Source organism: Heterocephalus glaber, unplaced genomic scaffold (assembly GCF_053883595.1).
Source record: "Heterocephalus glaber isolate CG9 unplaced genomic scaffold, H.glaber_assembly_v1.0 deba00001442, whole genome shotgun sequence".
In the NCBI taxonomy this organism is placed as follows: Eukaryota; Metazoa; Chordata; class Mammalia; order Rodentia; family Bathyergidae; genus Heterocephalus; species Heterocephalus glaber.
In genome coordinates this window covers 45676753-45690630 of record NW_028258296.1, presented here as the reverse complement: position 1 = coordinate 45690630, position 13878 = coordinate 45676753, and positions in this window count along the sequence as shown.

Here is a 13878-nt window from a genome sequence, read left to right as displayed (position 1 = left end):
AACAGATAACCAGTTTTCTCAGGACTATTTGATGAAAAGGCTATCTTTCCTCCAACATATGCTTTTGCCCCCTATGTCAAGGATAAATAGCTGAAAGTGTTTGGGGGATGTTTCTGTATTCTTTATTCTGTTCCATTGATTCACGTATCTGTTTTTGTTCCAGTACCATGCTGTTTTTATCATTATTGCTTTGTAGTATACCTTGAAGTCAAATATTGCAAGGCCTCCCATTTTGCTTTTGTTACCCAAAATTTCTTTTGCTATTATATTTTCTGGTTCCATATGAACATCAAGGATTGTTCTCTCTAGTTCTGTAAACTACACTGTTGATTTTTTGATTGGAATTGCATTGAATCTGTATAACACTTTTGTCAGTATGGCCATTTTGATAATATTAGTTCTTCCTATCCAAGTGTAGGGGACATCTTTTCATTTTCTGATGTCTTCTTGAATTTCCTGTTTCAGAGTAAGTTGTCTTTATAGAGGTCTTTCACTTCTTTAGTTGGGTTAATTCCTAGTCATTTCATTTTTCTGGATGCTACCATACACGATATGGTGAATGGTATTGATTTCATAATTTCCTTCTTATTAAGTTTAATACTGGTGTACACAAATATTAATGATTTGTTGATTTTTTATTCTTTAAGTTTATTAGTACATTTTAGGCATACAATATGACATTCATCATTGGGAATTTGTACATTTACATGTTACATCTTGGTTCTTATTTTTCCCTTCTCCCCTGCCCTCCCTTCAACCCCTCCACCACTATCTATTTACAAATACTTTGTTTCCATATTTTCCTTTGCTCATTTTTTCACTTTCCCTTCTTTCCTTTTCCTTATCCCTCCCACTCCCCCTTCCCCTTTGGACTTTTTCTTCCTATTTCACATTATCTAGTATATATTTTGATTCTCATTTACACTTTCAGTTTCTCACAGCAGCAAAACTATTCAGTGTTTGCACATGTGTGTCCTATTTATTTCACTTAAGAGTCTGGCCTCAATGTGCATCTATTTAGCTATAAATGTCTCTAGTTTCTCATTCTTGATGGCTGAGTAATACTCCACTTTATTTCTAAAAACCACATCTTTATCCAGTCACCAGTTGGTGAGCAGGAACCCTTCTCTAGTGTTGGTGGGAGTGTAGACTGGTATAACCACTGTGGAAATCAGTATGGAGATAACTCAGAAAACTAGATTAGAGGTCCCATTTGACACAGCTATTTCTCTGCTGGGTATCTTCTCAGAAGAACTAAAAGCATCATACCTCAATGATATATGCACACCCATGATTATAGAGGCACAGTTTGTAATAGCTAAATCTTGGGTTTGTTGATCTTATATCCTGCTAAGTTGCTCAGGTTGGTTAATTCTAATAATTTTTGGGGCCTTCTATTCAGGGTATCATGTCATTTGCAAATAATGATAATTTGAGTTCTTCCTTTTCTATATGGATCAGTTTTATTTCTATCTCATGCCTGATTGTATTGGCAAATATTTCAAGTACAGTGGTACCTTACTTCATAAACACTTTTGTTCATAAACAGTTTGGTTCACAAACAGAAGCATTTGAAAAATTTTGATTTTGTCTGCAAACTCTGCATCAGGTAACAATCACAACTGTGGGCATCTTTCCCACACCAACACAAACATGGACTTTTCCCCCCAAATCATCAAACAAATTAAATTCACGAACTTAGTTATCATTGTACAATGTTGAAAAAAAGTGGTTATAGTGGACATCCTTGTCTTGTTTCTGATTTTAGGGGGAATGCTCTCAGTTTCTCCCCTTTTTGTTGTTTGTCATAAATAGCTTTTATCATATTCAAGTATGGTCCTTGAATACCTGGTTTTTTTCAGGTTTTTTTTTTTTTTTATCATGAAGTGGTGTTGGATTTTGTCAAAAGCCTTTTCTTTATATATTGATATGCCCTGATTTTTTACTTTGCTTCTGTTTATGGCATGTATTATATTTATTGATTTATGTATGTTGAACCATCCTTGCATCTCCAGGATTAAACCTAGTTGATCATGATATATGCTTTTGATGATATACTGCATTCTGTTCATTACTATCTTATTGAGGATTTTTGCATCTCTGTTAATCTACCGAGGTTGGCCTATATTTTTTTAGTTATGTTTTTGTCTGGTTTTGGGATCAGGGTCATACTGATTTCCATAAATATATTTGGAAGTAATTCATCCCTTTCAATTTCTTTGAAGAGTTTGAGGAGTTTGGGTGATATAACATCCTTAAAAGTTTTGTAGAATTCAGCAGTATATCCATCAGGTCTTAGGCTGTTTGTTGGTAGATTATTCCTTTCTCCATTTCATTGCTTGTTATTGGGTTGTTAATGTTGTACCCAGTGAGAGAGAACCAACCAGAGACCAATATTAAATCGACACAGGAGTTTATTACCGGCTGACTGGGGGTTGACAAACATGTTTTATACACCTTTGAGGCCAACAGTTTCTAGGCCCCACTATGGGATAGAACTAATAAAGCAAGCAAAAGGTACTGAAGTGGAGCATCCTGCTGTTAGAACATTTGTGAAACAATAGTTGATTAATTGTTGTTTCTAAGAGACTCTCTAAGGGGAGGAGGTTTCTAAGCTTCCTCCTTCTGAGTTCATCTAAAAGGCAGGCATGTGGGTCAAGCAGCAATATGGAGTCTGTCTTGTTAACAAGGGTCCTTCAGTTAAGTATATGTATGTCTTCTTGGATTAATTTTGCTAATTTGTATGCATCTAGAAATCTGTCCATTTCTTCACAATTTAGTAATTTGTTAGAATATAATTTTTTCAAGGTAGTTACTGTCTTTTGGATTTCAACAGTATCTGTTGTAATTTCATCTTTTATTTGTAATTGCATTGATGTGAGCTTTTTCATGGCCAGTGTAGCTAAGGGTTTATCTATTTTATTTATTCTTTGAAAGAACCAGCTGTTCAATACTTATTTTTTAAAAACTTTTTTTAGTTTCAATTTCATTAATTTCCACTCTTATTTTTATAATTTCACTCAATTTAGGTCTGGGATGGTTTGTTGTTTTTCAAGTACATTAAGATTTCTCATAAGGTCATTCACTTGGAATTGCTGTGTTTTTTCTAATATGAACATTGATTATGATGAACAGAAGTAAATTTTTTTTCCAAATGCTTCTGTTTGTGAACCAAATTGTTCTCAAACAGAAGCATTTGTGAACTGAGGATATATATATATATGTGTGTGTGTGTGTGTGTGTATTTTTTTTTCCACAGGTACACATAGGATAATGCTCAAGCAAGGCAACAAAATGATCCCCAATTTCTCAAAACAATCCCAAGGCAGTGCAAGAGGTCATAAAGGGAGAGGAAAGCAAATACTTCATAGTGGAATTCTACAAAATGTTTATTATAAAGATTGAAGAAAATAGATGAGATCAAAAAGAAAGTGAACCAAAAGTTCACAGCAATTTCACTCAATATGCCCATGGTGAATTTCAGGGAAATGGGTAAAAAACTGGATGAGCTAACCAAAGTAGTTCAAAATTTGAATGAGAGATTCATCAAGGATATAGAATCATGAAAAAGATGTCACAGAAGTACCTGTAATAATTGAGGCCTGCATAGGCCCTCACCTTCTGTCTGTGGCTTGGGGTTGCTATCCGCCTCATAAAGCAAGTGGAGAAGTTGTCCTCCAGGAAGACAAAGTTGTCTTCACCTCTGAAAAAGCCTCCTACATAATTAGAAAAAAAATGGAAAAAGAAAAAAAAGGAAAGAAAAGAAAAAAAGAAATACCTGTAATAAAAATTGTATAGAATTCATAAATTGCAGAAATGGCCAATATGAAGATAATCAGAAAGTGAAGACAAAATAGTGAATTACAACGAAGCAGTCAAAGAAGCCACAAAGAAAATAACACAAGAAAAGATCATGCAGCAGCTACTAGATGACAATAAGAAAATTAACCTGTCTTATTGAAGTTAGACATAACCTAGAAGATAACAAATATGGATTTACAAACATGTTTACAGAAATCATCAAAAAAGTCCCAAATATAGGAAACAACTTTAAAATGCAAGCAAGCAGTGCTTATAGAACACCACACAAATAAAACAAAAAAGAAGCTTACCAAGGCATATCCTTATTAAATTACCATATATCAGGCAAAAAATGGAATTTTTAAAGCAGAGAAAAACTACACCAAGGCATATAATAGTCAATATTCCAGAAATTCAACAGAACTGTATATTAAAAGCTGTTAGATAACAGAAACATATCCTCTATAAAGGAAAGCTTATCCAAATAACAGCCAACTCCTCACCCCAAACCCCTAACTCAAAAAGAACTTGGAGTGAAGTATTTCTAGTCCTAAAAGAAAACCTCCAATAGAGATGGATGTACAACCAAAATTTATCTTTCAAAATCAATAGGGAAATAGGATATTTCCATGGAAAAGAACACCTGAAGAAATTCATGACCACCAAACCAGCACTCCAAAAAGTTCACAAGGATATTTTTAGAAAAAGGCAAGAAAAACAACAATTTCATGAATACCAATAGAATGAAGCAACTAGGCAAGACAAGCAGTTAAACAGAGGGGAAAGAGAGGGAACCAACAACAGGAAAATAATATGACATGGATAAGGCAATACATATCAGTTATAACCATAAATGTAAAAGGTCTAAATTCACCAGTCAAAAGAAACAGATTGGCAGAATGGATCAAGGAACAAGATCCAACAATATGCTGCATACACAAAATACATTTAACTAAAAAAGAAATGCATATACTGAAAGTAAAACAATGGAAAACCATATTCCATGTGATAGAAACCCAGATAAAAGCAGGGGTAGCTATTCTGTTTGCATAAAAAGTGGACTTCAGAAACATGCCGAATCAGCCCGCTGCAGACAGGCAGGTCTGCGCATGCCTTATGGAGGTCGCAAGTCACACAGAACATGCCGAATCAGCCTGCGCCCCGGCAACAATCCACTGGATACCCCCCCCACTCTGTACAGCCACCTGGTTCCACACTACAAAGATGCAGAGGACACTGGACCACCAGACCACTGTACTGAGTCCTGCTGCTCCTGGCCCAGAGGTAGGGGCTTCTGAGCTGCTGTCCCACTGCTCCTGGTCCAGAGGAAGGGGCTTCCCAGCCACCATCCCTCCTGCTGCTCCCAGCCCAGAGGAAAGGGCTTTTGGGCCACCATCCCTACTGCTGCTCCCGGCCCCTGTCCCGCCTCTCCCAGCTCAAAGGAGGTAATCTGTGCAGGCACCAACAGCACCCCCCCCACAGTCGAAATGAGAAAACACATAAATAAATCTCAAACCCAGACTTCCAGATCACCTACAACAACCCCAAAGGGAAATGAGATGGAACACTCTGATACTCAAAAGTGGACTTCAAGCCAAGGCTGATCAGAAGGGACAAAGAAGTTCACTAGATACTTGTTATGGGAGCAATACAAGAGGAAGACATAACAATCATAAATACACATGCACCAAATACTAGTGGACCCAACTATATAAAAAATCAATGGATATGAAAAATCAAGCAAACATTAATGCAGTTGTAAAGGGGGTCCTCAACACCCCACTGTCACAAATGGATCAACTACACAAAAATATCAACAAATATCAGAGCTGAACTAAATGCCATTGAATAAATATACTTAGCAGATATCTACATAGTATTCCACCCAATGACAGACTATACATTCTTTTTAGCAGCACATGGGACTTTTTTCAAAATAGAGTACATACTAGCTCATAGAACATGCTTAAGTAAATGCAGAAGATTTGAAATTAGCCCATGCATATTATCAGATGATAGTGCAATGAAATTGGAACTCAATGGCTAAGGAAACTACAAACACTACATAAACACACAAAAATCAAATAACACGGTTCTGAACAACTAATAAGTCACAGAGGAAATTAGAGTTTCTACAATTAAATGATAAGACCAATACAATATACAAGAACTTATGGGATGCAATGAAAGCATTCGTATGAGGAAAATTTTTAGTGGTGAATGTCCAAATCAGAAAAATAAAGTGACCTCAAATAACCTAATGTTGAACCTCAATATTCTAGAAAAAGAGCAAGTTGGAGCCAACTTCTGTCTGAGGGAGGAAATTATAAATCTCAGAGCACAAATTAAAGCAATTGAGTCTAAGAAAAGAATACAAAGAATAAATTAAAGAGTTGGTCCTTTGAAAGATACAATAAAATAGACACACTCTTAGCCAACCTTATAAAAACGGAAAGGAAAGTTTCAAATCCATGCAATTGGAAATGAAAAAGGTGAAATAATAGATCCTGCAGAAATTCAGATCATCAATATCTACTTTGAGAACCTATCATCTAATAAAAAAGAAAACACAAGAAATGGACAGATTTCTTGATTAATATGAATTATCAAAGCTGAATTGAGAATATGTAAAAATTCTAAATAATCAAATATCAGTCAATGAAATCGAAGGCATAATTTAAAAAGTACAAACAAAGAAAAGCCCAGGTACTGGTTGATTCACTGCTGAATTCTACAAGAAATTTAGAGAAGATCTAATGCCATTTCTCCTCAAACTCTTTAATGAAATTGAAAGCAATACTCCCAAAGTCATTCCTGAAAGTAAGCTTTACCCAGATACCAAAGCCAGAGAAGAACCCATCTAAAAAAGAGAACTATGGGCCAATCTCTCTAATGAAGATAGATGCAAGAATCCTCAATAAGATACTGGCAAACAGAATGCAGAAAGTCATCAAGAAGATAATACACCATGACCAAGTAGGATTCATCCCAATAATGCAGGGATGGTTCAACATATGCAAATCAACAAATAAATACCCCATTAAAAGAACCAAGGACAAAAACCACATGATCATTTTGATAGATGCAGAAATATCATTTGACAAAGTCCAACACCCACTTCTGATAATAATCCTACAGAAAACTGCACTCAAAAGTCTTTATCTCAGTCTGATAAAAGCCTTCTATGACAAACCAATAGCCAACATCATATTAAATGATCAAAAACTGAAAGCTTTCACTCTAAAATCAGGAACAACATAGGATGCCCACTATCACCACTCCTGTTCAATATTATTCTGGAAACATTAGTTAGTGCAATTAGACAAGAGAAATAAATAAAAAGAATAAGGATAAGAACAGACATAGTTAAATTGATTTGCAGATTACATGATACCCTATATAGAAGATCCCAAAATGTTTAGATTTAATAAACAAATTCAGTAGTGTAGCAGAATATCAAGGAAACACTCAAAAATCAATAGCATTCCTGAACACAAATAACAAAGTCACTGAGAGAAAAATTAGGGAAACAACACCTTTAACAATAGCAGCAAGAAAAACAAAATACTTAGGAACCACTCTAACTTAGGAAATAAAAGACCTTTACAGTGAAAATTACAATAATCAAAAAGGAGATTGAAGTGGATATCAGAAAATGGAAAGATACCCCATTTTCTTGGATAGGCATAACAATTATAGTGGAAATGGCCATATTTCCAAAACTGTTATATAGATTTAATGTACTCGCAATAAAAATACCAATAATATACCTCACAGAACTAAAGAAAAATCCTAAAATTCATTTGAAACCAGAATAGACCTAGAAGAGCAAAAGCAATCCTGGGCAACAAAGGTAAGGCTGAGGTATCACAATCCGCGACTTGAAATTATACTATAAAGCTACTGTGATAAAAAGCAGCATGGCAGTAGCAAAACAAAAACAAAATAAAACTCCAAAGATCAATGTATCAGAATAGAAGATGCAAAAACAACTACAAACACACTCAGCTACCGAATCTTTGACAAAAAGCCAAACACTTTCACTGAAATATATCCTCTTTAATAAATGGTCCTGGAAAAATTGATGTTCCACATGCTGAAGAGTAAACCCTATTTCTCACCATGCACTAAACTAAAATTGAAATGGATCAAGGATCTAAATATTAAAACACAATGTGATGGAAGATAAAATAGGTAAAACTCTTGAAAATATAGGTGTACGCCAAGACTTCATGAACAAAACACCAATCACACAGGAAAATTTACAATCAATCAAAAACTGGGTCTCATTATATTAAAATGCTTTGGCATAGCAAAAGAAACAAAGCATAGCAAGAGAAACACACCAACAGAGTGAAGGGACAACCCACATAATGGAAAAAATAATTTTACCAGCTATTCCTCAAAGGACCAATATCTAGAATATGCAAATAGCTAAAAAAAAATCAGACTCTCCCAAATTTAAAGACCCAGTCCAAAAATGGGCATCTGAGGTGAATGCACACTTCTCAGATGAAAAACTGCAAATAAGAAATTATGAAAAAATGCCCAACATCACTTGTCATTTGAGAAATGGCACCATGAGCTGGTCCCACATCTGCCAGAGTTTCCATTTAGCACAGAGCTCTGGTGCTGAGCCCTTCTGAGTTTCTTCTTAGAAACCCAGGTTTGACTGAGTCTCCACCAAATGCCCAATACCCTGTGTCTTTCATGAACTTCCTGAGACTCTATCTAGCACTCTAGTCCCAACTGAATCTCAATCTAGTGTCCCACAATCTCCCTAGGCAAACTACGGATCTCTGCCTGATTCCACACACCAATTCTGGGACCTCTTCAGTCCCTACCTGGCTCCCCACCTGCCAGAGTCTCAGCAAAGCAGCCCACAACTGCCAGGTCTGCTATCATTCCTTGACAGAAAGGAGTCCCTATGACAAGGTGAGGGTCAGAGTCAGATTATGCCTGCTAGCTGAGGGAGGAAAAAATGAAGAGGGTGAGGTAGATGCATACAAACATACAAAAATACCATAAGTAAGTCAAGGAGGGAATTGTGTGGGCCCACAGGTTATACTGCACAACAGACACATGGGATAACACATATGAGCTGTTTTTGGAACAGCTGAGCTGGGTCTCCTGTGGATCTTTGTTGCTGCTTTTTCTTTCTTTTTCTTTTTTAACGTATTTTGCACTGATTTAGTAGTTTATTCTCTCCCTATTGTTTTTCTCTTGTGATAGCATTCTTGGCAATATTACTTGTGACAGGTCCCCCAAGTTGGACCCCCACCCAAGTAGACCTGCTGCCTACATCTACAGGAGCACAGAGATAACAAGAAGCCAGCAGTCACCCTGCTGCTCTCACACTGCCCTGTTTATCAGTCAGCCCAAGGCCCATCACCCATAGGACTCTAAAATTTTCCACCCTCTTGAGCAGTTCCCCTCCCTTACCTAAAATGCCCTATATCAACCATGGGCACCCTCCTCTCAGGGCCAATAGCCTTCTCACCCTTGGCCCATCTCCATCTGCACCCAGATGGCAATAAACTCATTGAATGTTGCTTAGACTTTGCCTGCCTCGTTGGTCTCAATTGTACCTCGGTCTGACCTTACATTTGGTGGCCCATACAGGGAGGCCTGAGCTCCTCTCCCAAGATTGTCTGAGTTCTCTCCCCTGAACCCTGATGAGGCCACCCCAACATCCAACCTCTGGCCTTTTCCTGCCATGGCTTGCTGCTAGCCCAGGTACTCTCTTCTGGTTGGGTGATTCTTTTACTCTCCCTCTCACCTCCCCCTTCCCCCCAGATGAGGTCCACCTGGGACCTCACTCTCTTGCCTCAGACATGGTCAGCCTGGGACCTTCCCCCCCCTCACCCTCAGTGAGGTCGGCCTGGGATCTCACTGCCCTTTAAGTGAATGAGATCTACCTGGGACCTCACTCCCCCTTGCCCTAAAGGAGGTCTGCCTAGGATCTCCCTTCTTGCTCTAGGTGAGTGAGATCTGCCTGAGATCTCACTCCCCCTTGCCCTACACAAGGCCCACCTGGGATCTCACCCCCTCACCATAGATGAGGTCTGCCTACTCACCCTTTTCTTGTCACTCCCTCTCACCCAGAGTGCTCTGTCTGGCCCAGCTCAGCTTGAAAGTGTGTTTGAAACCAAGTACTGGTCACACTCTCAGGAACCAGATTCCCCTGACAGTTGCCCAATCTCAGGGACACTTGACTTGGTCACCGTTCACTCTCTCTGCTTTGGCAAACTGATTGAAGATATTCTTTCCTTTTCCCAAAAGCCCAGGTTTCCAGTGTCAGACATCAACTATGGTCAACTTCCCTTCCTCTGTTCCCCCTTTTTCTCCCCTGGCTTGTGTTCTCAAAAACCTCAAACCTCTCCATTTTACCCCTGACCTGAAGCCAAAACTTCTCATTTTTCTTTTGTAATTTGGTCTGGCCACAATACAAGCTAGATAATGAGTCTAAATGGCCTGAAAATGGCCTTTGACTTCTCAATTCTCCAGGATCTGGACAATTATTGTTGCTAGCTAGGAAAATAGAGGTCCCATATGTCCTGACATCCCTCACTATTCACAGACTCCCCTCTCTCTGTGCCTCTTGTGACCCCACTGAACTCAGCTCCTCTGTCAGCTCCCTCCCCTGCACCTCCCCACTACCACACCTCTCTGATCACCAATCTTTCCTCCTTAGGTCTTCCTCCCCTTCCCCCCACAACCTCACAACCTCAGCCAGTTCCTAGCCCTCTCCAACCTCAACAGCCTCCCATTGTCCTTGCCTCCCTACCTTCCCCCCCCCCCCATACCAGGTATAATCTCATTTTCACCTCCATTCCAGCCCCAGCTCCCCCTCCAGCTGCAGCCCCAAATCTGCTTAGCTTCCTTAAGGACCTCCTACTGTAACATCCTCCGCTCTGGCCCCTACTCTCTCCACTTATCTGACACTTCCAACTCTTCCTTATCTTAGCAAGACCATTCCAACCCCCTCTAATACAAGGTCTAACATTTCTTCCTTACCCCCTGCTCCTCAGTTTCTGCTTTGGGAGGTAGATGGGGTGGAGAAGATAGTCCAAGTTCATGCCCATTTTTCCCTGTCTGATCTTTCTAGATTAATCAGTGCTTGGGTTCCTTCTTTACAGACCCCACTAAATATGTTCAAGAATTTCAATATCTCACTCAATCTTATGATTTAACCTTACTTCTAGTGTCATCCTTACTTCTACATTCTCCCCTGAGGAGCGAGAACAGACAGATTTGGTCCCTAGCTCAATGCTATTACAAAAATAGGTGGCTTGAGCCCAATTTAGAGGATGTAGCTAGAGACATCCCCAGGCCAAGTCCCCATGAGATAAAAATCTGGCCCAGTTTATGTCTCACCTAGCCTCCACTCTCAAAAAGTTTACTGCTCTAATCCTTGAGAGTCCAGAAGGACAACATGTTCAGGATGCATTTTATTACCCAATCTGCCCCAGATATTTGCACAAAGCTCCAAAAAATTAAATTTAGCTCTCAGATTCCCATCAGAAATTGATCAATCAAACATTTCAATAATCATGACATGGCTGCCTGCCAGCAATACATTTCTGACTTACAACTACTTGCATCCACTTTAAGGAACCCACTCAAAGAGCTGAAAGCCAGTCAAGGGCCAAATAAATCTCCAGAAATCCAAAAGAGGTCCTGGACCCTGCTTTAAGTGTCACCAGACTTGCCACTGGGCCAAAGACTGTCCCAACCCAGGACTCCCTCTCAAGCCATGCCCCATGTGCAGAAGCCCTCACTGAGAGGTGGGCTGTGCAGGGGTGGCCAGGCCCACCTGAAGGGTCCCCTCCCAGGGCACACTCCAGGGCTCAGGTGCTCTTGCTGTCCTGATTAATTGGGCCTCAGATGACTGACACATCTTGGAGGCCTCAGATGCCCCTTAGACCATCATAGCCTCCAAACTCTGGGTAAATCGTGCAGTGGAAGGTAAGAGTGTTTTATTTCTGATCAATACAGGAGTTATCCATTTCACCCTGTTCATTTTCAGGACAGCTAACTTTAGCCTCAATTACTGTTGTGGGAATTGATGGCACTGTTTCCAGGCCTCTCAAAACCCCTCTTATGCCACTTGAAAAACAAAATGTTTACTCATTTGCTTCTAGTCATTCCCATATGTCCAATCCTGCTCCTCAGATGAGATATTTTTAACTAAACTCTCTGCCAGCCTCACTATTCTAGACTCTCCCCACCCTATTGCTGCCCTTCTCACACCCTTCTCACACCTACTGCTATCCCTTTCTTCTACCTCAACCCACGTGTTTGAGACATCTCAATCCCCTCCATCATTCAACATCACCTGCCCCTCCATATCCCCTCAGTTCTTCCAACTGACCACACACTTTTAATTATTCAGATCTCAACCCCAACCATGGGACAGCAGCCCCTTTCCTTCTCAAAAATCATTGGCTATTTCTGTCTCTGGATTCCAGGTTTTACAATGCTCACAAAACCCCTTTATAAAGTAACCCAAGGGGACCTCCTCAAACCCCTTAGACAACAATTCTCCCCTATTTCCATCAGACTGACCCAAATTCCAAAAGATATATAAATGCCTTGGTTTTGTTGGTCTTGTCATTTTATTTACTTCCTTCATTCAGTCTACTTTAATCTTATATGGTGTCACCTTCATATTTCCACCCTAAACCCTATCTTAACTAGATAAAATCTCTCGCTCTTGGGGTGGTGTAACTTCTCCCCAGAACAGACCAAATTGTTTTCCTTTCTTCTCACCCTCCTCCTGTTTGATAATAAATAAAAAGACCTTAAACACCTCCCTTTCTCCTCCCTATTCCTTTTGACCCAGTTAGCCTTCCAATTCTTTCTCTCTACAAGCCCTGCTATAGCACCCCAGCCACTCCCTTGTCCTGCTGTTCCCAATTACCTTTAGAAAACCTTGCAGTTAACTCATTGCCTGTTGAACCTGCACAATCTGTCCTAGCCAAAGACCACCACTTACTCCCCTCAGGGTTATTTGCGGGAATCCTTTCTGCCCTGGGCAGAATGTCTCCTTTCCCCACCCCCAAAATGACTCCCCAGATTCAGACTTGATTCACTGGAATCCCCATCCCCACATCAACTCACTGGAGGCACTCTACTACTGGCTAGAGGAACTGACCTCTACAGCTCCCTAACCCACTCCCCCTCAGACAAAATACACTTACTTGCCTTTCTCCTCTTCCTCATCCTCTCTGCCCCTCCTGCCTAGACACCACTCTACTCACTCATGTACTGCCATTTCCTCTTCCTACTCGCCCATGTACCCTTGGCCTTCAGATTCCCTGGCAGCTTAGCTTCAGCAGTCCTCCAGAATCAAGCTACCAGGTACAGAAAACAGCCAAAAGTGGTCCTATTGATAGTTATGAAAGTCTTTTCCAAGCAGGCTAGCTCTCCTAGCTTCTCCCCATGTTAGGGCCCCTAGTCCCAGTATTTCTACTATTATTGATTAGACCTTACATAATAAAGTTTTTGACAGATTTTATCCAGGAACAGATCCAATCCATGACATCCAGACAACTCCGCCTAACTACCCACTACACTGCTGTCTCACAAAAGCCTCCAGCTGACCCCAAGTCCCACAAGAGCCTCCAGCTGATCCCAGAGAAGGACCCAAAGGTCATCACACTTCTTACACCTCTGCTGCCTTACTCTGAGAGTGAACCCTCCTCTCTTCTCTCTTCCCACAGGATGTCCACACTATCCCCAGTCACACTGGAAGAAGTCATGAGAAACTATGCCCCCTACCCTTTTTTTCTCCTTCTTTATAACATAACATGCAGGGATGACAGGTCCCCCAAGTTGGACCCCTTCCCAAGCACACCCACGACCCACATCCACAGGAGCACAGAGACAACAAGAAGCCAGCAGCCACCCGGTGCTCTCACTACCAACCTGTTTATCAGCCAGCCCCAAGCCCATCACCATGGGACTCTAAAATTTTCCACCCTCTTGAGCAGTGCCCCTCCCTTACCTAAAATGTTCTATATCAACCACAGGAACCCTTTTCTCAGGGCCAAAGTCCTTCCCACCTTTGGCCCA